This window comes from Prunus avium, chromosome 5, assembly GCF_965620075.1.
Source record: "Prunus avium chromosome 5, drPruAviu1.hap1.1, whole genome shotgun sequence".
NCBI classification, from domain to species: Eukaryota; Viridiplantae; Streptophyta; class Magnoliopsida; order Rosales; family Rosaceae; genus Prunus; species Prunus avium.
In genome coordinates, this window is record NC_142288.1 from 10,727,259 (window position 1) to 10,731,830 (window position 4,572).

Here is a 4,572-nt window from a genome sequence, read left to right on the forward strand (position 1 = left end):
TTTGATTTTAAAATGGTATTATGCTATGAGAGTTTTATTAATTGTTTATGAATTATTGGATTGGTTGCCTTCAGAAACATAGTCGCCTTCAGGAATATTGATGTCTTCAGACATCCTAGATGCCTTTGGAAATATTGATGTCTTTGGACATCCTAATTACCTTCAGGAATTAAAAGTGTCTTTGGACATACAAATACCTTCGGAATGTCTTCGAACATACAATTGACTTCATAATGTCTTTAGACATATGGTTGCCTTCGAATTGTCTACGGGCACCCTAGTTGCCTTCGAATTTGTCTATCCACGTACGACATTGCCCCACGAGTATCAGGGACGCTCGAACCGTGTGGTGCTAGGATTTGCATTCACAGGTTGAGTATATCTCTTTGAGTTCTACTAGGATTTCCATCTCAGGTTGACCATTCGTCCCTGAGTTTTGCTAGGATGTGCCACTCATGTGGAGTAGACCGTTCCACATGTGTAGTACTTGGAATTGATGGATTATTTGTGGAATTGATGGATTATCTACGGAATTGACGAATTATGTTTGGGGTACACCTATGTGGAGAACAGTGTAGTACTGATATGTTTTGTACAGTTAACAGGATATTCTTCACCACCCTACTCATGTTATCTGCACAGGGTTGGCCAGGATCCCCAGCCACCTGCTTGACTTGTCTTCACAGGTGGTTGACTAGTTTCCCCCTTCCCTGATTGCCTTTGGATTTAATGATATTTCCCATATACCCCTTGGTGGGTGATTGCACGACATATACATTATGTAGACGGTTGCAGGTATGGCTTTCAGGTAAAAGGTTTGGTTATATATGTGTTTGGATGTACAATGATAAACTAATTGGATTGTTAGGTACATAATTACAAGGCATGACATTCAATTATATTGTTTGTTGAAATCAAGGTAAAGAATGATTCTAGAATTTTAGGGCCCGTCTGGTAACGTTTTCGGAGAGTGTTTTCTTAGAATATTTTCAGAGAATAAAAACAAAAAAACAAATTTGCATTTTCAGGAAATGAAAATGCGTCTGGTAGATTAATTAGAAAACATCTTCAGAAAACAAAAACAATGAAAACGTGTCTGGTAGTACAATTTGAAATAATAATATGTGAGTTATTTTTATGAAAATGTTTTCCACGAGAATAAAAACAACTTTTTTTTGTTTTCTACAAGTACACATGAACTTGTTTTCATTTTATGAAAACATTCTCAGTGTTTTCTGTTTTTGAGCCACCGAACGTGTTTTTGCCTCATTTTTGCTCTCTGAAATTGAAAACAACCTCTTAAAACGTTACCGAACGGGCCGTGGTATCACCTTAAACGATATTATATTATCTGAATTGTGATCTTTGGTAGAAAGAATTACGTGTGTCTCGATCCCTTAGTAAGGGTACATAGGCAACCTAAGCTAACCTAGGTGTAGCCGCAAGTTTAGGCTTTGTTTATTATGGTCAGTAATGTCAAGAGGTTTTTGTTGACTTATTTATGTTGGTAAAAAGGGGAGCCTGAAGCCCATTGAAACTTTTGCTAATTGGTGTGTGGTTTACAACTTGTGCATGCTGAATGCTTGGGAAGTAGTTGTGTTTGCTATGCAGGTAGATTTTTGGGTTTAGAGCTAGTTTCAAGGGAGGCTATGTTGATTATCTGATAGAAGTCCAACTCGAAAATTGTTTTGGAATTAGGACAAGAATGGTATTTTAGTAATTTGGGCCGACACATGTCTGGTGTCGGATATCTCTTCTGCAGCGTATAAAAGCGTTTTTTTATATATTCAATTCTATAACAACAATATCATCTATAGTAGAGTTTTTAAAGAGATTTTCATAGCCCAAGATATAAATAGTACAATCAATAACCATGTATGAATATTTCCTCTCATAATGTCATCAACAATATTATCAAGTGCAATACATAAATGTTACAATGGTATCACTAATCATCGATCTATGAATGTTTGCATATAAGTCCTAACAAATGTCTTGGGCCTAATAGGAACAAACATAAGTCAACTGATTTGCTAGTTCTCCTCAAAAGGCATGATTTAAAATCTATCAACTAAGAAGTCTCCAATCTGCCAAAACAAAAAATCCAGGGCAATAATATAAGATATTGATAAAATAAAACAAAAAACAAGTACTCAATGACACAATTGACCATAACATTATAGACAAATAAGGAGTGCTCAAGTTCAGTTTTACTACTCAGTAAATCAACCACCTAGTTTTCTGGAATATGTAGCACTTGCCCTAAGCAAGAGTAGTTTAAAGTAACATTATAATCACATCCAAATGATAAAACTGAATTTATTCTCATGCTTATAATATGAATTTAATATCTAGTATGTTGAGATAGACAAACCAATTTACGCATTGGAACAAATAATAACTTTCTTTCTATTTCACACTAACTAAACCTATAAATGTTAGAAAAATGATGTCCTTCGCAGCACCATTGCACCAACATCATTTTAGAAAAATTCCAACCCTTTCAAACCAAACCAAACATCAATTCAAGAAGGAAATGATTTTAAAAGATTTGGATGTGTAAAAGCTTACCTACTAGCTCTTATGGCATAACAATCTTGTCAATAGGCCATGCTACTATGCTTCCAAAAGTCTCTTCAATGCAATGCATTTCAGATGAAGGTTTCCATAGAAAAGCTTCAGGTTTCTTTGCTATATCAACCCAAACACTAATGGCACTGGGTCCAAGAGGAGTATGAGAGTCAAGTTGATTTGAATCACGTGAAAACCATCGTCCTTCAGCTATTGTTTCCCCTGATCCACACAAATCTAGCAACTTGCACTTATTTAGCTCTTATGGCATAACAATCTTGTCAATAGGCCATGCTACTATGCTTCCAAAAGTCTCTTCAATGCAATGCATTTCAGATGAAGGTCTCCATAGAAAAGCTTCAGGTTTCTTTGCTATATCAACCCAAACACTAATGGCACTGGGTCCAAGAGGAGTATGAGAGTCAAGTTGATTTGAATCACGTGAAAACCATCGTCCTTCAGCTATTGTTTCCCCTGATCCACACAAATCTAGCAACTTGCACTTATTTTTAGAATTAGAATTCACACTTTAGCAATCAACCAGACATAACACAAAGAAACAACTATGAGTTATAGTTTCAAATTGATATATTTCTAATGTACTTGCAAATGGTAATACAATATAAAAAGTAATTTTACCCTTGGTGAAGATGTATGTTATTTGCCCTACTTAGCTGACTCATGTTCATTTTAGTTTTGTCAGCAGGCCATACCACTGTACTACCAATAACCTCTTCGATACAAACCATATAAGATGTAGGCCTCCACAAAAATGCTTCAGGTTGCCTTACCAATAGCTTCTTCAATAATTATCATCTCAGCTGTAGGTCTCCACAAATATGCTTCAGGTTCCCTTGCTATATCTACCAAAACCTTAAAGGCCTTTGGTCCAAGTGGTATATGATTAATCAACACTTTTGCATAACTTGAACACAAATGACCTTCAGCAACTGTTTCCCCTAACCCAGTCCAATATAACAGTGTACACTTGTTGTTTGCATTATTAATGCTCACACTCTAGAGCCAACCAATCATTTAAAAAATTACATTTTATTAAAATAAATTCATATCTTTGAAGATATGTAATGAAATGAGAATTTACCATTGGCAAATATAAGAAGGAAAAAAAAAAGAATCGGTCCAAGAATACTTGGGGAGGTTTAGAGAATAGAGGACTAGATGCAAAGTTGGCCCAATGAGGATTGTTGCTCGACCTCCGGACGAAGGTTGAGGGGATTGAGTTCCTTCACATTTATGACCTCTTACTTCCGGTGGATCGATACAAAGATCTTCTGAAGGAGAAGTAACAAAAGAATCAGTCAACCTATTGTCCAACTTTTTATAGGGATCCAACCAAACGTTCCGCGTCTAGAACTATAGCAGTCCATGCGGTTATTAAAGATAGGGACTCAGAGGAGGGAGATGAAGAAGGGGAATGGGTGGGGGTAAACTTGGCCGAGATCGTGGTTAGTGGACCATATGTATGCAAGGCTTTGTCTAAAGCCTCCAAGGATCAGAGGCCGACGACGGTCCAGATTTCCAAGTTTAACAGAACCTCCCAAAAGGACCTCATTGATCGAAATATCTTGGAATTTCCAGAGATAGCTGCAATTGATGTTGATCAGAATCATTTCCTAAATGCTCAAGTCAACATGGGGAATGCCAACTTCCCAAGGTGAGACCAACCTAGACCAAGGTTGGACTTGGGTGGCTCAATGAAGGCTACGGTGGAAAGAAGAGCAAGGGAGACCCCGGTGGATCTCAAGGCGAAAGGCAAGGCCAAGATTTACTCAGAAGTGGCCAAGGTTCCCGAGCAGAAGACTCTAACCAAAAAAGAACCTTAGAATGCGATCGTGCTATGTAGCCAATGCCAAAGCGAGGTTATAGTCGAGGTGATTCCGTCAAAGCCTAAGAAATCTACCAAGGAGCCAACTAGGAAGCTAGAGGATCAAGTCCAAATGAGCATAGCTAGAAGTTCGGGGAGGAATATGATAACAAGTT

General features: G+C 37.4%; 1 pseudogene; it reads right to left on the reverse strand.

Moving 5' to 3' along the window:
* Positions 1 to 2,581: 2,581 nt before the first annotated feature.
* Positions 2,582 to 4,202, reverse strand: LOC148294271 (uncharacterized; annotated as a pseudogene).
* Positions 4,203 to 4,572: the final 370 nt, after the last annotated feature.